General features: G+C 36.5%; 1 long non-coding RNA gene across 1 annotated transcript in view; it reads left to right on the forward strand.

The window, feature by feature from the left end:
- The window catches only part of LOC135216726 (uncharacterized), a 332432-nt gene extending 310726 nt beyond the window's left edge, over positions 1-21706 (forward strand). Inside the window, exon 4 of the long non-coding RNA XR_010314902.1 lies at positions 19673-21706. This is a non-coding gene — a long non-coding RNA (uncharacterized LOC135216726). The remainder of the gene's footprint in view (positions 1-19672) is intronic.
- The last annotated feature ends 5680 nt before the right edge of the window (positions 21707-27386 follow it).

Raw genomic sequence — 27386 nt, forward strand, 5'->3', positions numbered from 1 at the left:
CAAATTCAAACACGTATAACAGAAGTGCAATCAATGATAGAAGGCTAAAAACGAATTTATGAAGCCAGCCTAAGAAGAGATTCGGAGATCCTGAAAGGAAAATGGCCTCTATTAACGAGGATAGGCTTTAAAGCCATAGAAGGAAGTGGCCACTGGTCGCGGGTGAGTCCTCCTAAATTTGCCGGTTCGGTAGTGCACAAAACTGAACTTACCAAGAAATAATAGCGCTGATTAATGGAAAAGCCCAGTGACTGAGTAAAGACATACATTAATGTTAAAGTATTTTTGGGATTACTGACTATAACCAGCACGTTTATACTTGCCGTCGTCCAGCTCGGGCAGCTTTTCTTACTACAGTTTCCCATTCAAAGAGAATGAAGGTTCCTTGGAACGAACGCCGGGACGGTGATGTCCCAGAAGTCGGGACTTACCATTTCAAGTGAATATTATATATTACCGTGTGTGTGTGTGTGTTGTTTTTTTTTTTTTTTTTTTTTTTTTTAGCACACTTTACCAGCATAACATTGTTATCTAGCGACTTCAAGCTTTGGCACTTAGCGATAACATTAACATGTGCTGCCGTAAATTCTTCAAGTACTTGATTTCTTTCATTTTACTTTTTCACATCTCGGGTAATTTGTTCTTGGTGTAGAAGAACGTTCTTTCTATAGGATTTAGGGATGCTCTTGATAGTTCACTTCCGGCTGGAATGTCATTCAGTTTTTCCGACGCTTTAGCGATTGTTTCATTCAACTACGTCAAGCAAATTGTAACTCATTCTTGAATTTCATGTTCACAGAGTGTATGGTCTTCAATTGAACACGGAGGTACATATCAGTGTTTTTTTTTTTATTGACGTTTCTTTCCTTAGCAACTAAATTATATATTTTACACCTACGTTTGCGAGTAGGATAGATAAATAACTAGACAGATAAGTTCACATATATAGATAGGTAGAAGATTGATATATCAATAGATAGTTTGTGTTTATATTGCCTGGTAATTAATTTCTGTGTGATGTATTGTAAACCCAAACTTTGAAGCTTCTTCTTGTTTAATATTTCAAGCATTCTAGCCTTGAATTTTACGAGCTTGATTTTTATTAATTGCAAGGAAATCATATCTGATAAGGCGTATGATTTTCCCGTTTTGTCGAGAAGAAACACTGTAATATTCAATCCTTGATATTTATTTCTAACTACCGTAATTATATTTATTACCTGAATGTAGAAAGGATGAGCTGCAAGCTGGCTTGACATAGTATGTGTGGGAGGTCGTTATCGTCGACTTTCCAAGTACCTTAGTTTTCCCCAGACAGGAATTGAAGCAATATTGCCCAGTCTGTGATGTACGTGCAAACTGTAGTGTACGAATCTTTGATTAAGTGGGATGTAGCTTTAGATTTTCGAAAACTCTCGTCATTTGTAGTTAGTTCCTTTGGTCCATTCATATTTCACTTTAAGCCTGTTGTTGGATGCAGAACATGTTCAAGTGACATGAAGGGATGGATGCTTTGCCTGTTGATGAATGCATACTGTCGAAATGACGTAAGGGAAAGGGTGTCTGCTTTTGAATGGAGGGGTGCTGTCGCAGTTCTTGAAGGCGAACGTACTCAAGCGACATAAAGGAGTTCTGTACATGGCATTATGTATATGCGGAACAATTTGAAGTGACATGAAAGGCGGAGGTGTGTGTTATTGAAGGGTCATAAAAGGTTAACAGGGGTTTGTAGAGGCCGTTGGAAGGGGGATGCTGGCCAGGCATTTTGGGCGCTAATGCATTTCATTCGCATCAGGTTTTCCCCAACTTATCGAGCGTTACTGAATCTGTAGTCTCTGTCACGAGATTTGTGGAAAATCCGAAAAGAACTGTCTTCTGGTTGTATCGTCTCTTTATCTTCTTTATTCAGAACCAAAAGATGTTTTAGTGCAGTTGAAAAAAAAAATAAAAATCTTCAGTGTGACAGTTGTGCTGATTCTTGATAAAATGACAATCACAACACGAATAGTACCAAAGCATAATCTAATACAAAATGTATGAAACGTAAGGTATCAATATTATATCTTTTCAGTGTGTAGCAACTATTCCCAACTGGCAATAAAATTCACGTTTAGAACTGCGATCCTTTGGCCCGGGTGAAGTTTCTCTCTCCTTTGGCCTCTTTAGAGAGTGCTCAATGAAGGTAGTACCTACGTACTCGTACATAGTACTTGGTCCGAAGTTCGGGACGGTACGTCACGTCACTAGAGTCGGACATGCCGTCGTAAACCTCTCTAATCTTCCCATGATTTTTTACGATATGGACTGATGAGCAGTTTTATAAGCTCCTGTCAATTGAGACTCAATACGCTATTGTAAGTAACAGTAAATGATGCCATAAAGACCCATTGAAAGAGGGAAATGAAAAATGCAGCAAAGTTATACAGCTCAGAAAACTGCAGGAAAGTAAATGATATACATAAGATATTATACTAATAAATGTGGATGGGATAAATTCGTTTGAATTTGGTATCTATCAATATAATTTAAAACTTACTCGACCATGAATTCATTGGAGAAAAAACGTTATCAGTTGGAATTTTCATTTTACATTTTTATGCATGGAAGTTTTATCCACCTTTTCATGCGTGGGTTCAAGGGTAAGCAGAGAAAGGGGATAGCAGCACTCTTCACTCCGAAGATAGGAAACATCAAATAAAATATTGAATGATATGTAAGCGAAATGTTAATACAGTACTCGAGAAAATGGATATTTTTGTCCACTTGATAAACTACAGCTGGAGGAGAGACATTCTGCTTAGGTAGACGAGAGCTTCTGTATCGGCACTAGGCACAACTATAGATTTTCACTCATAAGTTTTAATTCTCTCTCTACTTGTGATTCTGGTGTCCTTTCAAGTGTGTGCGAGTCCTATATGATTTCATGTGATATGAGATTCTATAAGTTTTAGGTTTCTATGACAATATGTGCCGAATAAATGCATGCAACTGTGTTATTTTAGGTGACAACAAATTAATGTTTCCGTTTCCAGATTTATCATTTTGTGAATATTGAAGATACTCTCTCGTGTTCGTCCAGCTGCTCTCGCCGCAGAAATGTGTCACTGCTTAATTCAGAATTACTGGCAAATGCCTTTCTGGAGACTCCCGTGTCAGTAGGGAATTTTGTTGCACCAAATCCGTTATTGGATTTTAAATTCATCGCTCGTTCTGTCTGTCCTTTCACCGCTCTTTCAAAGCAGAATCCAGAAGTCAGTCAGAAGGGAAATTAGCAAAGGAAGAGAGAGAGAGAGAGAGAGAGAGAGAGAGAGAGAGAGGAGTGAGAGATAGAGAGAGAGAGAGAGAGGAGAAGAGAGTATAGAGAGTAGAGAGAGAGAGAGAGAGAGAGAGAGAGAGAAGTATATTGCAAATAAAATTTTCGAATGTTAAAAAAGTGACTGAAAAATAATCTCTATTAAGGAATTGGCGAAATATGTTTTTATGATATTATGTGTGTGTCTGTGTCTGTCTGTGTCCATTAGATACCGGTCACGTGAAAATCCCATTCAGATAATTAACTTTTGGTCGGGATCAATGAAGGCTGGATGTTTTTTCGCCAAGCCTTCATCGATATCGGCCAAAACTTTATCACGTGGATGGGGTCACCCAATGAATGGTTAGAGCAAATTTGATCAAAATGCGTTTCTTTGTCCTGCAAAAATAAACTTGCGTGAAACTGGATTATATTTTCTCTGGGATTTATTATTATTATTATTATTATTATTATTATTATTATTATTATTATTATTATTATTATTATTATTATTATTATTATTATTATTATTATTATGGTACTAGTGCTCTCATACCGTAAATATGAGAGAGAGAGACAAAGTGATAGTTACGTTGTAGTAACCTCAATGTTGATTCGTGCCAGACCAAAGCTTTTTCATTCTGTTCACTAAACAAACAATGGCGAGAGAGATTGCCCCTCTTGGCCCCAAGGGGTGTGACGTACCATCCCAAAACCTAAACGAAGAATTCCTGGAACTTCATAGGCTTGCGGGAAGCCTTTAGCGGGTTTCGGTAGTTGACGTAAATGTAAATGGATAAGTAGATGGATGTACAATGCGTTATAAGAGCTTCTGCAGACCAACAGGTATAAGTATTTAATCATCTTCCGGAAGTAATGAAACACCTAAGGAAATTACGTCTTGTTTGTCAAATACAAGTAAGAAATATAACCTAACAGTAAAACACGAGGCAGCAATTAAGAATGATTGGAAAATACATATCTAGAGGCTACATATGCTAGCCTATCATTGTTTGAACACGTGGCCCGACCATGGCTCCCAATTAATAAAGAATGTTCGAGATCTAGCCTTCCCTAACAAGTCTAACTTTACCTTACTATGTGGGAAGATATTAATTACTTAACCAAAGCTTCAGACGTTAATGCCATACCACTTTTTTTTTATTTGTATAGTCGACTTTTTTAATTTCGCAAATTATACATGGTCCTCTATCTTGACAGAATTATTGAACTCGTGAGGTTTTATTCAAAATATTGGTAAATCCTGAATTGGAACGCAACTAATGCTTTGGATTTTGTCACAAGGCGCGGGAAGATGCTACATGATACCACTGTTAAGTGGAAATGGTAAATGAAGAGGTTCAATGGTAATCAGATCACATTAATGGTCTCTCCAACTAGACCGCAAGTTTGTTAATAACTGTGGAGGAGGGTCAGGAGTTTTGCATGGCAGCGTCGGAATGAAATGGGGCCTTGGAAATCGTCGTTTTTGTGAAAAATTGGTTTGACGTCAGTGTTACAGGTTGAAAGAACAGTTTATTTGCCAATGATATGTACTGGTCGGAACAAGTTTCCCTCTATGTAATTTTGCAATATTTTCTGTGGTTTCACAAGAGCTTATGCCTCATATACCTCAAGTGTGCAGATAACCTGTGGTTTCCATAGTGTTGTTATTACAGCAACCATGGATGCAAATCTTGAAGTGAATAAATCTCCACTAAATATGTGCTGGATATGCACGTAGAATTAAAAATGGTTACACATCGTGGCTCCATTGCTGTTTCCGTGACTTTGGTGTGAAACCTCGGATTGCCCAACTTGTATGTAGTGAAGTGCTTGTAACTGGGTCATCTATGTAATGGTGACATTTTATCAAGATGATGGTGATCGCTATTATGACATTTGTTAGTGTTTATGTTGCACCATTGGCTAGTGGTAAAACTCTAATCCACTTTTTTTTGTTGCACATAATATCACTGTCGACAGATTTTGGCGAACCCTCTCTGGAGAAGGAATGGTTTTGAAATGATTGTGTGGCCGGTAAGAGGTGGTGCGGTCACCACTGCCAGCACTTGAACTTCACCCATGGGTCATGACGCGCGATACCTTCTGGTGCCACATCCTTTAAGGGTAAAGAGGTTCATTCATGCGCATGCGTGTACATACTTGTGTTAGTGAATTCACGCATACGCTATAAACATCAGATTGTATATTTCCTCTAAAAGTTTTCCATGAATTTTGCAATAATAGCCTTGTGCCTCTGCGTAGCTAGTAATCAGATGGGTAGAAACTGGAGGTCAGGATTGTAGTCATTGACACGAAAGTTGGGGAAATCAAGAGCAAAGAGAGAATTCCGAAGAAGAGAAGTAAGCCATCAACATATAATCTTATTCCATTGCTGCTCGAGGTTGCAAGATAAGTTTACAATCGGGGCGGGGGAGGGGGTGGGGGTGTGTTTGATGTAATATCTTGTGAAATTGCGATTCATCAGAGTAAGGCTGTCGTATCACACCATATTCCTAAAGAAAGAAAAAGAGTATTTCATTTTAGACATATATCTGTGTCACGGAGAAGCAAATTAATAGAGCTGAAATGGACCTACCTTCATTAAAGTATTATAGCGTTTTTTTTTCTTCTCTTTAAGTTGGAATACATTGTAGAATGATCACAATTACCAGATGCAATGATTTTTAAAAGTCATGCGTTTTTGGAGACCACTACTTCTGTAAGACTCGCATCCGTAAGGGGATTAAGTAAATCTATTTGCACTTCAAATATAAAATCTATTAGTATAATCTCGGAAAGATAAAATACTAAGATGATGATTGGAAGAGAAGAAATAATGACCTCGGTTGAAAATATATATGAAAGAAATAACAAACATAAACAGAATAGATAGATTTAAGTGATAATAAAAATAGTACAAAATTAATAATGAAATATGTAACGTTATCTATTTACTTGGACCCAATTCTCATAGAAAAAAACAAACAAACAAATATACAAAGAACCTTCCACGCACTCATTTTCTTGCTTTTATTTTATCTTTATATTTCTGTGTAGTAGAACACCCAAACCATTGATTTCAGTAGACGAAGGTTTTTTTAAAAAAACAAATGAAGAACAGAAATGGCATCGAAGTGAACATACGTAGTATAGTCCGATGAGTAGGTAGAAGTGTAGAGAGGTCACTATAAGCTCATTTTATCCTCCAAGTTATGTGCCTCAGTTGTGACGACCCTCCTGTTGCATGTATGTGATGTTCTTGTATTTTGCTGAATATGTAGATATTTGATTTCGTCCAAAAACTGCTTCTATTTCTCCTTTTCATCAATGACTCATACAAGATCCCCTTTGGCTTTTGTCCATTGCACTCTGATAAAGTTGTTTCATAATTTTGTGTTCGTGAAAAAAAACAGGTTAAAATTCGATTATATAATACTGCTATTAAGATCAGATAAGTCATTCAAATAACTAATCGTGGGTGCGTGTACTTCATATGAAATGGTACTCAGTTGTCGAGGCAAAGAACCGAGATAGTTTTTTTTCATTTTCATATATGATCTCACCGTCATAAACCGCCCACACATGACTGTGCGAGAGCGTATGTGTATACTGCATATGAGATGGCTGTAGACAAATAATAAATCCATAAAGCTTTATATAGTAAGATTAGATCGTTGGCCTTTGATCTTTTGAATACGCTCCGTGATTCACCTCTCGTTAACCTCCAGGTTATGAAGGTAACTAGATTTACAGCGGTGCACTGAAACGAATGTATTCACTGAGTATGATATGCATATGTATACATACTTACATATATATATATATATATATATATATATATTATATATATATTATATATAAAACATTCCAGTCAACAAGTTATATTGACTTCAGGAGATTCCATGATGCAAATGATAAAAGGCCAAGTTTATTAACAAAAACTTTGTCGTCTGGCCTTGGACTCCATTGGATGTCATTCCCTCTTCTCTCCTACTTATGGACGGTTTGTGTTTTGGTATTCTCTTTTTTGTCTACTGTTTTATGTGCTTTTTATGCTTTTACTTTTTACTGTATGAACTTGTAAATTTTCATTGCCTTGTGAATTCATTTTATGGTAATAATGAATTCTATTTGTCTTTTACATGAGTGGGAAACGTTTTTTTCGTAATAAACTTCGGCCTTTTATCATTTGTATCATGGAATCTACTGAAATCTATATATATATATATATATATATTATATATATATATATATATATATATATATATGATTAACTTGATCACGAAGTATATAAAACGTGATGCTATGTATAAATAAAGGTGTTTTGCCACGAAGGAAAAAAATGAAAAAGCGAGATAGCCAAGTACTTTCGGTCCTGTTTTAAAGTACTTGGCTATCTCGCTTTTTCATTTTTTTCCTTCGTGGCAAAAAACCTTTATATATATATATATATATATATATATATATATATATATATATGTATATATATATATATATATATATATATAGTATGTATGTATGTATGTTATATATATATATATATATATATATATATATATATGTATATATATATATATATATATATATTATATATATATATATATATCTATATACGTGAAGTATATAAAGTAAAAATTATCTCCTCTGCAGATACTCTTCTTTTATCTTTTTTAACCCGACTCAACCTTTCCCTTAATGAAAGAGGAGGCGAAATTATTACAGTTGAAAAAAGACTTCCCTATCCCAACATATCCTCCGTAAGGCTTAGTGGGCTGGATATATATATATATATATATATATATATATATATAGATATATATATATATACATATATATATCTATATATATATGATGTATATTATATTTTTTATTCATATATATATATATATGTGTGTGTGTGTGTGTGTGTGTGTGTGCGGTGTGGTCGTGTGTGTGTGTGGTGTGTGTGTGTGTGTGTGTGTGTGTGTTTGTAATATATTTTTCTTTATTTATTTATATAGTTAAAGGCATCCAAGCCTGCTAAGCCTTGAAGAGGATGTTGTGATAGAAAAGATTTGATCTTTCATTAAAGGAAAGGGTCGAGTCGGGTTGGAAAAGATAAAAGCAGAGTATTTGAAGAGAAGATATGCTTATTGTTGTGCTTTGTATATTTTATATACGTAGTAATAAGGCTAAAGTAGTGAACTATAAACTTGCAGGAAATCATTTTGACCTCCTTGAGTTTAACAATATAAGAATCATTAACCCTTTAGTCCGAATGCATCTGGGACATAAGTCTGTGCTTGCTTCGCCATTTCAGAGTGACTATTCATATGGTGTAAATAAAAAATTTTCCTTGAATAATTATTTGCATAGAAATTGATTTTGTAAATCATTTATCAATGTGACTGTAAATCATTTGAAGTATTTTTAAGTCTTATCAAGCAACTGATCGCGATAAGTCACGAATGGAATGGAAAAAAAAAATGTCGAGACCATTTTTTGCACAAGTGGATTGTGTCCATTGAATGCTCATGTTAAAGTGGAAACTGTTGGCAGATGTTATAAATGTTTTTATTGAACAGGGTGCTTATTCTTGACTTAATAATTGAGGGATGAAAGAGGTAATGATAATATTCTTGATTTTCTTTGGAGACAACTTCTCGTTGTGACATTGGAGACAACCTGCCATTGTTATATGGATGACTGATAAATATATTTCTGATAAATATATTTATTTTTCTGAGTCAATATTCATCAGAATTCTTTTTTTTTTTTAAGTATTCTTAGAATGTATCATAATTAAACGTCATTTTAAATTCAGTACAACATAAAGGCTGACCAGCTGTGTTTATGCTCTTTCACATTTCGTAAAAGAGAGATTTGAACATCAAGGGACGCCCACCATAACAGTCCGATCAGCTGTCGGCAGAACCTCTAATTAACCATTAGATGTGATCGTTCTAAGTGTTTTAGTTTTATTAACAACCTTTGGAATAAGACGAAAGAACCTAGTGTTAGCTTCTTCTTCACCACAGACTTTTCTTTGACAGTGGTTACACAAACACACACACACGACACACCCACACACACACACACACACACATATTTAAGTATAATTTTTACACATTTTTAAGCAAAATTTTTACGAAGGGAGAGAGTCGGAGGACGATCTCTGTTCTAGAACTGAACTGCCCACTTTTATAATATGATGATTTTTTGTTATCTTACTTGTAACGAAACATCTTTTTATCTGTTAATTGATTTATTTTTAATTTTTGATAAGTGTTATCTCTTCTTTCTGTATTTAACTTTGCTTCCTCTGCTTCTTCCGAATGAGCACCATATTCTTTGGAAGCTTGAATTTCAAATCAGTGGCCCATGTGGGCTTGTTCCATATGAATAGGTTTCATCTACTGAACAACAACAACAACAACAATAATAATAATAATAATAATAATAATGATAATAATAATAATTCATGTGCTTACGTATAACTCTTTTTCAGCTTCCAAGTTATTTCATAGAAGCTGTCATAGTTGTACACAAGTGAAACTTCCCAGATTTCATCTTGTGATAACCTTGAGTTTCTACAGATTCCTCGTAGACATCTAATTTTTATATATGACTGCCTGTAACTTTTATGTATGGGTACTGTTGTCCGGTCCTCGTTTTCTTTGCGTGTTACTTTTCACTTGGACCTTCGGATACCTTCAGTTACCCTCGTCATTCTTCGTGTTGGGCTTTTTATCTCGCGGCTACTGAACTCGATCCGTATTTCTTGTCTGGTGAGACATACGCCGTTTTTTTTTTCTTCTTCTTTTTTTTTCATTTTTCAACTGTCTCTGTTGGTCTACACGGACGTTCGAACTTGTGCCTTTGTGTATTGGGCGCGGGATTTTCCCCCGAGAGCTCTTGATGAACATTCCAGTTCTATTTGCATTTTCCTTCAACTTGATGGAGAGTCTCTCCTGATCAATCGACGGTGATTGGGATTTCTGTTTAACTTTGCCGATCTTGATTTTCGTTGGAAGTACTAAAATTGCATTTTAAAACTAGTTTAAAACAGTTTCAAGTGTCTTTTAAGAGATGAGTAATACTTGAAGGAACAGCGGTGTTAGCGTAACATAATTTTGCGGTGGTTTACAGTATGACTAGAAACGATACGTATTTTCACCTTCCCTTTGGGAGTCATCCACACTTTTGTCTTTTGTAAAAATAGAAAAAAAATAAAGATAAATAAATAAGAAATATTAACACTGTTGAGAAGTTCGAGTTTAAAAGTTGTTAAAACTTCAGAACAAGACGATCGTTCAGAATTTTCTGACGATGTTTTAGATTCTGTTTCATTTTTTAGGGTGTGTGTGGTTGAGGGATCGAGTTTTGTGTTGAGTAACGACATTCCACCGTCGTTATATAGCATCAGTTTTTGTCGGCATTATTGAGCCAGATCCATATAGTATTTGATGCCTGGGACTTCATAGACTATTTTTATTCTATTATTACGTATATGGGTTCTTGTGAAACCAAGGTTATGAGTTATCTTAGAAACTTTATAAAGTGAATTTCACTTTTCACTAGAGATGTGCTGTACATCGGAACAGGTGGCTTGGCCCATTAAGGTCACCCACGTGCTCACAGACACACACGCGCACAAACCCACACTCACACACTACTAGGTCACGTTCTCTTACTTTTTTCAGTCTGTTACGAAAATAACTGAACTTCTTTTCCCTACCACTTGGAGCGCTGTTCTGTTCAATCTTTGCTTGCTTGTCAATGGATGTTCGCGTAATTGTAAGCTTGATCAAACTATATATATATATATATATATATATATATATATATATAGTATATATATATATATATATATATGGTGTGTGTGTGTGTGTGTGTGTGCGTGTGTGTGTGTGTGTGTGTGTATATATGTGTGCGTTTTGTTTTGCGCGCGCGCATGTGCCTGTGTGTGCGTTGGCTTTTCATTAGACTAATGTTTGTCTAGACAAGTTTCATTCTTATCTGATATGGTAGTTGTCTTGTTTATATGTGAATGATTTCTGAATTTATTTCTGTATACTCAAATTATTGAGCTTAAGTAAGATTAGTAACTATTCTTGGTATGAGTTGGTAATAATTATTAGTTCATGATTTAACTGCTAGACTTGTTTTGTACATTTTTATTCTTCGTTTACGTTCATCTATTTGTGCCATAGATCACCTAATTTTCTTGCGTCTTATGTAGACAAAACAGCTGATTGATAGGGACTTTATTATCCGAACTTGACTAGGTGTCTCTGCCTAAAGATAGACAGAAAAGCCCTGCCAATTGTTGTCTTCTTAATATCTTGCTAGAACCTGTGCGTCGAAGGCCTCAGATCGATGCCTCTTCGTTTGGATTCTGGTTATTTAATAAGATTTTGCGCGCCATTTGCAGTTGTTTTCGATGGGATTATTTATTAGGTGCCATGGTCTTATTTGCTGTAGCCTTTTCCATAACGACAATACCCTAAGTAACCTAGAGTTACCTTCATCCCTTCGTTAATAGATTGGAGTTCAAATGAACTTAGCTTGACCATCACATTCAGCTGCACATTTTGACGGTGGTATCGTCATAGACTCCTGTGGCAGCTTTAACTCAGTAGGGAATTTTAACCTTTTAATCATTTTCGTCAGATAAAGGGGGAGATTAGACTTAGTGGTGAGAATAGAATTAACTGGCGAATAATTAAGTCTTGAAGAATTATATTTCATTGTCACGAGTTTTAAAGAGATAACATAGTCCCATGTGGGATACGAATTAGTCGTGTCCTAGCTACGATATATAGGATCCGTATTAGAACATCCTTTTATTTCTATATTGCAGTCTAACGGGAAATAGATTTTAATTTCATAATAAGATGTTACCCACATTCTGGTAATGTCTTACTTTTTGCAAACGTCTCACTTTGCCGGTCAGGTTTATTTGAAATATTAAATAAGATCATCATGTGTTTTTTATGGTTAATGCTAGCGAAATATGCATTATTCTTCAACAACTAAATTCCCATATTATTTTGCTTGAAGAGTAACAATCCCTGTGGTAGGATGCCGGCCTATTATTTAAAAAATTAATTGGGAAATCTTTGACTATGCCATCAGGCTGGGTGTTACATCTGCAGAAGATGATTACTTGCAGGTGTTCTTTATTCTAGTGCTGTTGTGGCAAGGTTTTCGTCCAGCTGTATTTTTCCGGCCTAAGCAGCAACCAGCCTTGTGTGCTCTATGAAATAGGGTACCTTGTGACATTTATGTAACCTTGTTTATTGAAGGATTTATAAATACTACTAGCAAAAACTAACTCTAGCATACAAATAACTTTGTTGCATTAACTACAGTTCAACTCTATCATACAAATTACTTTGTTGCATTAACTACAGTTCATTCTCAAGCATTTTGTGACATTTGATGTCCTCATCATTTTCCCTTATCTGTTTAACTCAGGAAAAGTGTCCTTCTTCTAATGGGAAGACCGATGATATTTCATTGCTAAAAGTCGTTGTCACCATCCAAGAAGTGGAGGTAATTTTTGTATAATCTTTTTGCCCAAGTGTTGTTTTGTTTAAAAATTGTTCTTCTTTTAACGTCATATGCTTGGAATTTTCATTTTACTGGCGAGGGCAGGTGTTTTTTAAAAGGTTTCATATTTGGCTTTGATGGGGTAACTCACTCCATATAACCTAATACAAATTCTGTCTGGGTTCTTGTGCATTTGACATCTTTTGTCTGTTGTGTGTTTTCACTAGTTGCCTTCATTATTTTTGTTATTATAAGTTATGTGAACTATATTTACTGATTTAGTAAGCATTAGTAATGTTCTGTGGTTTACGCATGGATTTCTTAGTGAGGTCCAGGTCCTCTCTGAGCCTAGCTAGCAGTCTGATGTGAAGACCCTCTACTCACTTACTTGTCCTTGTTACTGCACTTGCTGAAAATAAAAAGACTTTATTTTCATATATCTTGTGTTATTACATAATTGACAACACTTAATGTACCCCACACTTTTTCTTCGTCGTGTTTTCCATTACTTATTCATGAAATGTGGTGGGAACTCATATCCGTATGGTTCCTATTTGGCAGTAGAGTTGGTTCTATCTGTGACCTTTATGTCATGCTAGAGCTATGGCTTTCTGTGTTCATTTGACACATATTTTAGGTCTATATATCAGTCTCTCCTCAGTGGAATAACAGCCCTTCTAATCCATTGCTTCCTCTGTATTTTCGGCTTAAATGGTATACGTAGGTGTTGTCTCCTTGCAGACAACATATCATTCACCCAAAATATACGCCTACACGATGCCTTCTGGCATTTGTGGATACCCTTTTGAAACTTACTCCAGTTATGCCATTCCGGAAAAAAAACTATCATATCCCTTGAACTTTATTATTGGTGAAATGTTTTATTAATGCTGAAGTATTTGAAAATACTTAATTCTCATTGTCTCAAACGACTTCAATTAAGCCTACTTCGTTTTTATCACAAGAGTAGCTTTTCAATACAAAATCTATTGGATACCTTCCGTTCTATTTCACTTATGATTGATTGTTGAGCCTAATTTCATGCCTGTGGCGTAAATCTTTTATGTTAACTCATATTTAGCATTTATTCACTTAAAATCTGTTTTTGACAGTGAACCATCCAGTCTTTTCTCCGTTTCGAGCGGTGTTCATAGGAGTCTGGTTCCTGTCTCGCTTTTTCCGATCCTTTTTTTCAGTGACCATATTCAGTCTACGTCTTTCTAATTCATCATTTTGCACACAACGCAACAGCTGTTCAAATTTCTTCTTCCTCCACATTGCAGCCCTCTTGTGTCTCTCACATCAAGTCTTGGTTCGTCCTTTTGTCACCTGATCTTGAAAACTATCGATTATGTAGTCTCCTAATTCAGCCAAGTTCAGGGTCTCCAAAACAATTTCTGTCTTTTGCTTCGTTTTGTCAGTGAATTCTTCAACTCTGTGTAATGAGAATGTGCTTGACTTTGACTGTAAGGGTGCATAAAGCTAGTCGGGGAAACATCACGCCGATAAATTGACTAAATGGGCATCTGAAAATATTATGTGATATACTAGATATAGTAACTGTCACTTCATGCCAGTCATTAAACCAATATACTGAGCTTACCTGTTCTTATCCGGATTATTACACTTGTAACTCGAGTCCTCGTTCTTTTGCTCTCCTTCGACAAGGATCCTGTAGATCCTCTTCCTCTCAACTAAAAGGTGACATTGTCGTTTCGCTTAGGTATTACTGATGTCGTTGTTCCCTTCGCTGGAGAGCAGCTCCCTTCCTTTCAGAAGGTCTCGTTGGCAATAAGAAATACTCTGTTTGGTGACTTTTTCCCTCTCCTCCAAAGCTTCATATTTTGTGAGTCATCTATTAATACTTAGGGGGAAACCCCACCATTTGTTTCTTCCTACTCATTTCTGTTCGCTTAGGTAGAAGTTTATAAAAGCATAAAGCGAGCCTGCTTCGCAGCCATTCAGATGAAAAAAAAAGATACATATAACTCAGTGATTTCTTATGGGCATTATCGTTTTCGCTCATTTGAGTTCAAATGAACTTAGTTTCAACATTACATTCAGCTGCACATTTTGACAGCGGTATCATCATAGACTCCTATGGTAGCTTTAACTTAGTGGGGAATTTTAACCTTTTAATAATATTTTTCGTCAGATAAAGTGGGGGAGATTAGAGTTAGTGGTGACCGAAGCATATGCAGAGAATAGAATTAACTGGCGAATTACATTTCATCGTTACAAGTTTTGAAGAGAGAACATTTAGCGAGGTTTTGTAGCTTTCATTAGAAGGAATGTAGTACTAGTGAACAATGAATGAATCTCATCGTCGGAAGATTAATGGTGATAGGTTTGACATTTATGTAAAAAGATATGAGAACTATAAGAGGACCTTTTTTTTAGCCTGTTGACTGCGATAATGAGAGAGAGAGAGAGAGAGAGAGAGAAGAGAGAGAGAGCAGTAAAACCATAAGGCAAAAGTGCTTTGAATAAAATAAACCACTCATCGATGGAAATGTTAGAAACTGCCGGAATCAGTGGAATTCGCCACAAGTGAATCAAATAACCTGTACATAGACGAACGGAAGAAGGAGAGAGAAGCCCAAACAGAAAGAAGGCAGAGAGAAACATCACAGGACGAGGCAGAGGCAGAGGCTGACGGTTGGTGGAGTCAAGGCCAGCATTTATATACATAATATTCCAGAGCGAGGGCCAATGTGGAAGTAGGAGTTTGGGGAAACAGATGAAGGAAGGGGGTGGCCGGCGAAGGGAGGGGATGAGTCACGACATCATTGCCACTAGCGCTTAACCTTCATCTCTCTCTCTCTCTCTCTCTCTCTCTCTCTCTCTCTCTCTCTTCTCCTCCATAAGTTTTCTACCCGCCTGAAAGTTCCCCCTCTGTCCCTCTCCCATTTTTATCATCGTCTTCAACTGGAATGATTGAACTTGAATATGATGGTTATTATCAGCATATTCATTATCTCCACCCTCCCCACTACTGCTCTTTTCGTAATGAATCTTTGCACTCTTATCATTTTAATTTTGCATCTTGAAACTAATTGCGTCCTCGTATTTTTTCCTCTTCTCTGTCTTCTGATGTGCATCTTCCATTCTTCCTCTTCATCACACTCTTCCTGCTCATTATCGGAATCATCATCATCGCGGCAGTTATCATGATCATCAAGGATGCCGCTGCCGACTCCGTCGCTGGTGACATCTATTGCTTCCTGCGTCTCATCTCTTTTTCCCGCACTGCTTCTCTTCCTCCTCCTCCTCCTCCTCCTCCTCCTCCTCCTCCAGTTTTGGCTCCTCCTCCTTAGTCTTTGAAGCTTTTATTTTTTCTTCTTCTTTTTCTTCCCTCCATTTGCTTCCCTTCGTTTTTATCCTTCTTCGTACTATTTCCTTCTCGTCTGTTCTCGTTCACAAGGAGTCTTAAATTTAGAATGACAAATGATCGAGATTAAAGACCAACTGTCGAACGGTGTCGCAGTTTAACGGCAAAAGATTTTGAGAAAATTAATTTCAGAAATGAATGAGATTCTCTTGGCACGATACGCGGTATTTTGTTTATTTGTATAACATATTTTTGGAAGGGTAATTCCAATTCTTTAGACATTCATTTAATAAAAGTGCATATATATGTTTTTTTTTTTTTTTTTTTTTTTTTTTTTTTTTTTTTTATATATATATGCGCAGTTTATGCCTTCAACTTCTGAGACGATCTCTATGACGCAATGCCTCCTGAGCTAGAGAGACTTTTGGAAAGATTTCAGTGTCGTGTTTAGCCCGAAAAACAGGTTTATTTTATTCGAAATTTTCAGCCTTCTATTAGGATACTATCGTTTATGTTATGCAGTAATATTTAAAATGTAGTATTCCATGTAGTGACATTTAAAATGTATTAATATCCAAAATTGGTGGCTCCAGAAAAAAGCAAGACTAAAAGTCATTGTCTCATTTGTCCTCTAAATTTAGAATCAAAGGCAAACCGATTTGCTGAAATCTTTCACGGCATGAGCTGCATTACCCACCTGTCCCGTAGGCTGGTCACCAGCACGCCTACAGAATCCACTGCTCTTCGCCGGTTTCCTTTCAAGTATTCTTCAACTCTCCAGTCAGAGCCGACGTTCAGGACAACAAGTCTCATTTTCAAGGCTGTAATAAAAGATTAAATATTGTAGATTATAAATACAAATATATTATACAATAATCTCTTTAAAACCAAATATACATAAAGATATTTATTCATTTATTATAGCCTTGAAAATGAGACTTGTCTTGAAACGCCGGCACAAATAAAGATTTTATGTACCAGTCTGTTTCCATTGCACTCTTATCTTCATATATCTGACTGATTACCTGTTTTGCCTACATCCTAAACACAAACACACACACACACACACACACATTATATATATATATATATATATATATATATATATATATATTATATATTATTTGTGTGTAAGTGTGTCTGTGTCAGTGTCTGAATAAGAGTTTGATGGTCACCTTCGTATTTATGGTTGATTTGACAAATAAAGCTGAGAATATTTATAAACTACTGCCACTTCCCCCTCCAAGAAAAACATTTATTTGTGTATGTAGACGGCAATAACTCTAGGCCACTCTGCATCCTTTCAGTAATTTGAAATGGTGAAATTTTGTTTTTATATCTTGAATATTGGCATTTTGTTACCAGAAGAAGGTGAGGAGATTCTTTTAGGTCTTTTTGATGCTTTTAAGGTCCATTAAAATTTGTTTTAAGCAGTGTACGTTAAAGAAGTAAATCCCAACGTGATTTGAATGGTTTTCGTGCTCTTTACGTTCTTAACCGAAAAGCATTATTTTTTTATGAAATGAGGCATATTTTGTCTGGTGTCCTCTCACAGGGCAATCTTCTGTTACCTCTTCTTGTTCTCAGCTATTGGCATGATCGTTGGCTTTCAAAAATAAGATGGTAAGGTATTCAGGTATGGGGTTCAGCCATCTGTGCTGCTGGCCGGCGCATCTCTTGCAAAGGGATATGTCAGCGTGTTAGCAGAGAGCTGGAACGAGGTACAGGTAGAGCAAGTACGCACAGCATCAGTGATGCGCTAGTATTTTATTCACTAATACCGGGACTTTATTGATCAGTGAACTTTGCGTCATTCCTTCACTCCGCTATTTCAAGTCAATTAATAGTGCTGAAGTTGGCGATTCTTGAAAGTTGGCCTGCAAGTATGTCATCTGATGTTGACAGACATCATGGTGTTTTTGTTAGGCGCATCGCGTCCACGGAAACAGTGACATACGTAATGTCACATGCATATTTTGTCGTTAATGGAATGCTATTCACCAGTGTTTAGAATGTGGGATTCAAAGGCCTAATCATTTGCTTGCTGTGATTTGCCATGTTTTTTCTCTATAGTTATTTATTATTTCTAATGTATGGTGGTTTGCTGTTGTGGTGTAATATTATGAATCCCTTCTCCATGTCCTGGTTTTTCTGCCTTTTGTTGCTTGTGTTCAAAGGACCTATGATTGTATTTGTGTGTGAACTGGTCTTTATGTATTTTATACTTTCTGTCAGTTTTCATATATAGGCACTGTTATGTGGAAGCCAGCTTTGCAAGTCAGTGGTCATTGTTGAATTATAGGGCATTCTGGGCAGCGTAACTATGGTAGGTTTGTTTCACAAGAATGTACGCATATTAACAATACTACAGTTATTATATGAACCGATACCTTCGAGGTGTTACTATGGCCTCAAGAGAAGAGAGGCGTTGTCTCAGATTCTTGCGTGTCTTTCATATTTACTTAATTATTATTAACAAGAATGATTTTAGACACGCTAGGAGTGAATTTTCTGTCGCATATAATGTTCCAAATATGACCTGTGCTTATACCGATTTATTCATTTCGAAATCAGTCACAGACGTGCATGAAGGAGTAGCAAGTGTTTGAATGTTGGAAATTCGTTTTTGACATTAATAAGTTTATGTTTTAATGCACAAGACTTGAATTTGCGATGACTGACGCTTGCGCTTCAACGTTCTTGCCTACGGCTGCTCATTCATGTTTCTCGAGTAAAATTATAGTTTGTCAGTATAAAACACCAGCAAAGTTGTAGCATTCCCTTTAATCTCATATTTCTTGTTGAGCTGTGCCTCAGTAGTGCAGTTCTTATCTGGAGTTGGGCACCACGAATTACCCATACCGGTAATACTCACCTGCGCAACAGGCGCAATCGAAAGTAATGAATACGCCAAGGGAAACTTCATAATGCAGGTGCTCTCGTACTCTCCCCCTCAACACGAACTCGGACAGATATTTTATCACTTATTAGCATGCACTACGAGAGAGAGAGAGAGAGAGAGAGAGAGAGAGAGAGAGAGAGAGAGAGAGAGAGAGAGAGATGGAATTGAAGGATATTTAATTCAAGGTTAAATATAACAATGCATGTCCCATTGTATTGTAGATTTCAGACTTTAAACTGAACGAAGCAGTCACCAACAAGTAGTATTGTTGCTTCAGGTGAAAGCTTGAAACCGTTAACCTCTTGATGCGCACAGCATACTATACAAGACAGATTTACCCAACCACCAGTGTAGCCTTGACTGTTTACCTGTTCTGGGCTTCGTGTGAGCCAACTACCAAATACAGGAACAGATTGGGACACTTGTCACATACGCCGAAGCACACCTGTATTTATCTACGGTGCATCGGTCTGGCTGCTATGCCATATTAATAACGTCAATGCATCTTCTATAACCCGTTTTTGTGTATCGTTATTTTGTCCAAAAAGACATTTTTAGTTGCATGACTTGCGATTTTTAATTTTTCTCTATTTCCTTTCTCTTTCAGGTGTGGAGATAGATTGCCAGCAGTCGTTTCAGTGATAGTCTAAGGCAAGGCACACCTGTACACATTAGACCTACTTACTCAGTGACGTCATAATGAGTAAGTGACGTCACAGCCAGTCATAACGTGCGAGCGAAATAGCCACACCCCCTGGATCTGACGTCAGAGCTTTTTCGCCAGTCCTTAAGACAGGCGCCTCAGTCAGTGGGTGCCGTGTTCGGTGAAAATTTATGCGGTTTGATGCTCTGCAATTCGCTAAAGTGTGTTTGCTAGATCCTACATAAGTTTGGTGTTTATTGTTGTGATTGTGCAGCAGATGAAGGTGATCCAGTTCATTATAGCGTTAAAGCGATCATTAGTGTTTTCTAGTGAGGAGTAAATTAGAAAATAAAGTAAATCCTAAGTTTAAGTGTTTGTGCAACGTGTTGTCATTCATTGTTTGTGAAGTGCTAGCGTGTTTTTAGTGTGCTAGAAAAATAAATCGTTGTTTAGCTCATCGGTGGAAATATTTATCGTGAGTGGATTGCTTTGATCTGTGGAGTAGTATAAGTATCATATAGCTCTTGTACCGTGTCGTTTCCTTTTATTTAGAAATATTAAGAAAGTAATAATGCTTATTTAGTGTTAAGTGCTGGAATCTCCTCAACTCCTTATTTACTGGTCGGTGGCTCTGGCTTCTTCCCAGGCAAGGTCACGCGCCCAGACCCGCTTCATCAGCTGATTCTCCTTGGACACCCAACCCTCTAACCGACCTTTGCGAAGCGATAGCTTAGCTCTTATTGGATTTCCTCCTCTTAGAAGCAAAAGCTATTTTCTAGCTTTCTTTTTCTCACAAGAGACATTCTTACCTACTCTTTCAGAAAAAGCATTCGATTAAAGTTTCACACAGTCACTGGCTTACGGGAAGATAAAAGAAAATATTCTTAAAGTCATCCCTCGTAATCGTTCCTATCAAGGACGTTTGAGAGTGTAAGGCTATCTATCTATCTATCTATCTATCTATTTCTCAACCGGCGAGAGAACTTCGGCGGACTTTTGCCAGCCCCAGAAGTCGTGGTTGGCAGCATCTGAGGTTTCTTTTCCCTTCAGGAAGTTTTCTGACATCTCGGCTTGCCCTTCCTCCTTCAAGCTCTTGGTCTGACAAAGTTTATTAACTTAATTGATTTAAATTCTGTTCTTCAAAAAGGAACAGCATTCTGCATTGGTTTATTCTGGTAACCTTTTTCATTTCACTGGATAAATAGCAAAATTACTTTCTGCAAAAATATTTGAAGGTTGTCAAAAAGAAGTACCAACAGATGAATATGAATTAGAAATTTTTAAAAGGGACAATTATTATTCAAAATTCACCTTAAACTTTCCAGTTTTGTGTCGAAATTTCAGTGTGATCTTTAAATTTTTGAAATATTAAAAAATGAGACTTATTCCCGGATTGAGCCAGTTTCGAGATAAAATTTGAAGCTGAAGGAAAAAGAAAACTGACGAAGTTAAAATGACACCGAGGACTACTGCCACTTCCTTTAACGAAAAGTTCGAATTGAGAGGACTTCTAGAGAGCAGTGGTACTAATCGAAGTTGTATGGTCATATGGAGGAAATTCCCGTAAAATTCCGCGACTTTTAGACATCAAGATTCGGTCATGAGTCGCTGAGGCGGCGTCAGTGAATGACAAGGAAACCGAATAAAGTGGAAAGGAGTAATGAAAAGTTGAAGCCTTCGTAATCTAAGACAGCAAGAGTAGGTTGTCGATTAAATGCAATACTGAATAAATAGCCAAAAGGAAGTTGAGCTCAGAAAAAGTTTCGAAAAATAACTGCATTTCAAAGTTTGTATTCGAAAGGAAGGGTCCCCCAAAACTAAGTCCCCTGGTGTAGTTATATGAGAACAAGGTGGCCTATTGATAGAAGAAAGTGATTTTGACGAGGAAGACGAAGCCATAACAGACTGTCCTCTGGTTAAGGTAAGACATATTCAGAATCTTTATTTTCATTTGTTGAATTTTCCTCATATTCTGCTCTGTCAGTTTACTCTTTACTACAGTTTGTGTTTTTTAGTATTGTTGTGGAGAAGGACGAGACAATTTTATTTGATTTTAATGTACTACACGTACTAAATGGTTTTCAAGCCGTGAACTTTATACTAGTTTAATTTGGATGCTATTAGGATACTTGGTTTGATTTGGATGCTGATGTCTGTTTTCCAAAAGAACGCAAGAAAGAGAAAATATAGAACCTTTTCCTTTTCTACGTGCTCCCTCAAAGTGATCTATTTATGCATAAGGTAATTTGGCTCACGGTATCAGATGTCGATGGCGAAAGTAATGTTATTATTATATTGGATTATTATTGTTGTAGTTGTTGTTGATGATGCTGCTGTTATCCTTGTTGTTATGCTTTTCATTGTCATTACTTGTATTATTCTTTCTACTTTCATTTAGATATTTTCACTTTTTTCTGACTGGAGTCTTCAGTGTCTTCAAAATAGGCAACAATCGTGAATGGCCCCCCTCCACCACAAACACACAAATCGTTGTGACCAAACCCTTTTTGAATAGAAAACTCGATCAATAAAAATAGAAATGATTGGCTATATTCACTCATTTTTGTCATATGCCCCCAGGGTGAGTTTTAACTTATCGAGATCATATTTTCATATGATTATTTTCATGATGATGAAGGTAGGAAAGCGAAGGAGTAAATATCCGTAAATAATGAGTTTTATCTTTTTTCCATCTAACCTCTACAGTTTGATGTCAGTAGTGTGGACACTCCTACGTTTGCCAAGATTCACTGCTTAGATGATAGGAGAAAGGGTCATGGTTTGGAAAGGTTTGCATTAGAAGCTAACTGTAAGAGTTAAGACAGATGTCAAGAACCTTGAAGATCGTATGACCTCTTTGATAAGGCTATCATCAAGGACTGGGTAACTGGAATCCGTAGAGTAGATAATCCTTGGATTAAAACTCTAATCCTAGGAGATAGACCCTCATTACCATAAAGGGAGAATAAATCCTTGGTCACATGGTTCCAGTCCTGACAGGCTGATTTAGCTTGACCCTGTTCCTCTGGGTAGGGAATGGATAGGGAAAGGAGTGGAAGAGTGGAGGAGTGGAGGAGTGGACCACTGGAGAACTGGACTTTCACTGTACCACTTCTGGTGAATGGTGAACTAATGAGACTTTCCTAATATTCTCAAGCCATTAATTACTCTTACATTTTTCTTTAATTTATTCTGTATATGAATAAATTCCCTTTCCTAGAATCAATGCTAGTAAGATCTAGATCTGCTTGAGTCAATCTAGAGTTACAGAATGGCTTGCCTCACTCAGATGACCCAAACCTTGGTTAAGACCCTAGTACATTTAGGGACTCTTTTAATGATTTCAACCAAACCAGATCACTAAGACACCATGGTGATGAAATTACTTGTGGTGTAAGTGAAGATATTCAAGTACTGTGCTGCATATACTATGATGTTTTGTTTAACAGCATGAAACCTCATGATAGTGCAAAGGTTAAGCCTGAAGTTACATTTTATTGTAGGGACTGCAAACTTTACATTGTTTTATCAGGTGCTGCAGCTTCAAATCCAGTTTTATTGACCATGAGGAAACCAAACCCGATTTGTTCTTGCAAAGTTAAGATTTACTGATTTCCGTTATGGCCTGGAAGAGAACATGATTCTATCCCAAAACTAATGGATATCTGACTGAGTTACAACAAAAAATGATTCGAATTACAATCTGCACATCACTTTATACAAAGAAAGATGTTCTTATTTCATAAGATTCCTTGGAAGTCTCCAAAACATTAGCAACATCCCACCCCTTATCATCTGACTGTATGGTAATATCATATTATTCAAGACAGGTAATGATACTCAGATAGCTTGACCTGCCAACTTCAGACCTTCCCCAGATGGAAATATTGAAGCACTTACCTATCATTGATCCTTCAACACAAAAAGGAGTAGTTTTCAGCAAAGGCCTCTGCAACTTCTCAGAGAAAGAAATTTTAAATACATATATCATTACATTTGTGCTAATAAAATTTTATATGGGAACAACAACACCTTTTTAATGACTGATGGTCCAAGACTTTGAATAACTGCCAACTATTGGACATCTTCCCGTAAGAGTTAAGAAATTCAGATTCAGGCCTAGCAATGCTTCAAGTGTTATGAATATGGCCATAATGAATTAAAATGTCAGAACAAACAAATACTGTACTATTTGCTCAAAAAAGCGTGATTGTGTTAGCGCACCGACTAGATTGGAATATCTTAGAAGTTAAGGTAAGTATATCTTAGTTTTGCCAGACCACTGAGCTGATTAACAGCTCTCCTAGGGCTGGCCCTAAGGAGATATTTTTACGTGGCAACGGGACCTATAGCTTATTGTGGGTTCCGAACGACATTATATCGAGAAATGAATTTCTATCACCAGAAATAAATTGAACAGGCATTTTCACATCAAAAATAGAATATGGCACCTTATTTTCTGACATAATGGATCATTCTAACACATTTGCCAGTTAGGTAAAGAAAGACTTAAGTGAAAGCATCTGGAGCAAAATTGTGTTCGAATGTAATGGCTGAAATGAATAAGTTTCAACTGCCTGTGTTGAATTTTATCATTCTTTACCTTTTTTTCTCCATTGGCTGTCCAGCATGAACAAGATTTAACACTAGTTTATGACAGTATTGCTTAAGTAACTGATGAGGCCATTGCTGCCACTTACTTACTGGAAGGATATTAAATCTGCTTCCTGGTTACATCTGGGACATTAAAGATAGTGGTCGGCTAGCATATGCTTCTTCTGGGAAACATCAGAGACTACCATGTCTGAAGCGTCAACCCATGAATAAATTAAATGGTATGGTTATTGCTATTTGTAGCACCTTTCCAGAGCATTGTAATGTGAAGAAATAAACATGAATTTTTGGCATAAAGGAAAATACATAGCCTTATGGAAAGGTTTTGCCTTTTCTGGAATAAAGGAATTCCATTTGATGATATATGTAAATTTACCAAGTATGCATTATAGAATTGGTTGGTAGTCAATTATTGTGGTTAGTATTAGACTTCAGCAGCATGAAGTTCCAAATATTCTCATTTTTTTTATTTAGCTTTCTTCCCATCTATGCTGCCTGTGACAGTATTATCAGTGTATCGAAACATCATACGAATTCTTTACTTCCAGAAATTTGTCAGTACCTCACTACTAGATGCTGACATGGTGCATAATTTGTGGCATACATTTTTAAATGAAATGTGTTCAATGCTGTTAACTTGGAAGCCAGTGTTTAACAATTGTTGGAGTATACTGAGTTTGTGTCAAGGTTTATTTTAGATGCCCCAAAAGCGTGAATCATGGATATCAGCAACAATGAACTCTTGTTAAACCAGACCAAACTTTCGGGATTTAGTAGTTAGAATCTTTTCATTTAGTTCCATGGTAGCAGTTCTAATGTGTCTGCTTCTATTAGACTGCATCAGTGTTGTGCTTCATATCCCTGTGTTAACTAAATAATGACCAATCCTATGTTTGGGAAGTGATACATCATTTATAGAAAATCCACTGTGTATTCACCTAATGCAATTGCTGTCAAAGAAGACATTACCAGTCTTTCTTTGTTAAATAGCTTCAGTGTTACTCTTGAGATGTTAAGTAACTCTTAGAACTTTATGAATTAGAGAAGGCATAGATTTATCCCCAATTCACGGAGCGGGAAGTAGCAGTCAGACAGACAGGGCACAGAGCGGAGCTCATTATTGAAGCCACTTCGTCTTTTTTTCGCCCCAGAATGATAGGTTTTTGCACAGTTCCCTTTTTTATCTCACATTTGGAATACCGCTATGTTACGTTGGACATCTGACCCTTAGATGAAGATTGCAATCCAAGAATGACATGATTTCTTAGTTGTGATACTTCCAAGCTTCGATTCCGCAGCTTGACAATAATTTTGTTGATGATTGACAATGTTTAAACAGCATCTTCCAAACCTGTAGGAGATGCAGCAATCACAGAGCCTTGTGTCCGAAAGATTACAGAATTACATGTGCAAGAACCCAAACTCAAGTTTTATTATATGCTTAATGCTTAATAGTGTGAGCTCCTTTCTAAATTAGGAAAGTCCAGTAATGAAGCAAACGACACCAACTCTTCAATTTTCTTTTTTCTGTCACATGTGTCTTTATATAGCCTTGCAGCAACATATGCAAATCATGGAGAAAGTCACATAGTGTCTATTTTTGCATACATTTTTGTGATAATGCTACATCTGTGTCTAAGTCCAGATGATAAGCAATGTATCTTGATTAGTAATTTAATTCATAATTTATCAAACGCCTTGGGGTTGAATTAAATGTTGTATAAGATAACGCACCCTCATCCAAGCCTTATCTAGAAAATTAGATCGCTTAACGATGCGTTAAAGATAACCTGAATATCATATTTTAACATAATATACATCTTACACAACAGCTCCATGAATTAGCAGTTACCTCACCATAGTACTCACCTTATACATCAATTGAGTACAGTCTGGGTAGTTTGGCTTTACAGAAATTTCCTGGATAATGTAGAGAAGTAACTGTAATTTCACATTAACTAACGAGTTCTAAAATTGGATGTTGAAATAGGTCGTAAATTCAGGCTTTGCCTTATTCGATATGTCGAATGCAGTTTTATGACTGAAAATGTTTAAATGTTTAAACTTCATGTGAATGTATAGTCTCTCCAGTTCTTAGGAGTCTTTTGACCTTTTTCAGGAATGAGTAATATATGCACAAATCTTTTGATATGTTGGAGTAATAGTAGGTTGTCGCCTCTGTCTCTTTTCCTGATAACTGGTTGAGTTCCATTACGAAAAAGAACGGGGATCGGAATCCCTTTAGGCCTGTATCTGCCTAAGAGATTCACTTCCTACGGAATGATACAACCAAAGGGATTAAGTTATGCTATCGTCATCCATTATTCTCCTCGTCAGAGGGAAGAATTACACACGCTCAGTAGTAAGTTGAAAACCTCTATATGAGTTGATAACGCGAAAGAGCGTCGGAATTGAACAAGACCAGGTTTATCACGAAGAAAAGAAAATTCCAGAGAAAAGGATTACACTGTTATATCAGGCGAATCATGCATAACACACCATAGATTGGTTCTTGCTGAGTTGATGCTGAATGAAGGTGTGAAGGTACAGATTTATAAACAATAATGTTAGGAATTATAGAATACAAAATTGGAACACGGAAAAAAAGGAAAATACTAAAGGCGCCAGAGGTACTGTGTGGCGTGGCAACAAGGAAGATATATTTTTCATCGGACAGAGGCGTAATGCTGAATCATATGCAGAAGGCAGGCAGTACATAGAAGTAGAGAGCATTGAAGCTTTAGAAAAGGACAGGCAGCGAAGAGGAGAAATGCATGAGCACAAACGAGAATCTCAGCGCAGCGAAAGCAAGAGAAAATATGCTCAGGATAACGAAATTAAAGAGAAAAGATGAAAATATATGAAAAGGGCAAACGAAATAAAAGGTGGAGATCGAGTGATTATAGTTGAAGAGAAAGAATATTTAGGGAAAGAAATATTTTGTAAATAGATTAAATAAATAAACTGGGGGATTGTTCACATGTTCAGTTGACATCAGTAACATGCAATCTTTATACATGATATGGAATATACAAAATTACCTAAAAATAAGATGTGTACTATG

The sequence above is a fragment of the Macrobrachium nipponense genome, chromosome 6 (assembly GCF_015104395.2).
Source record: "Macrobrachium nipponense isolate FS-2020 chromosome 6, ASM1510439v2, whole genome shotgun sequence".
Classification (NCBI taxonomy): Eukaryota; Metazoa; Arthropoda; class Malacostraca; order Decapoda; family Palaemonidae; genus Macrobrachium; species Macrobrachium nipponense.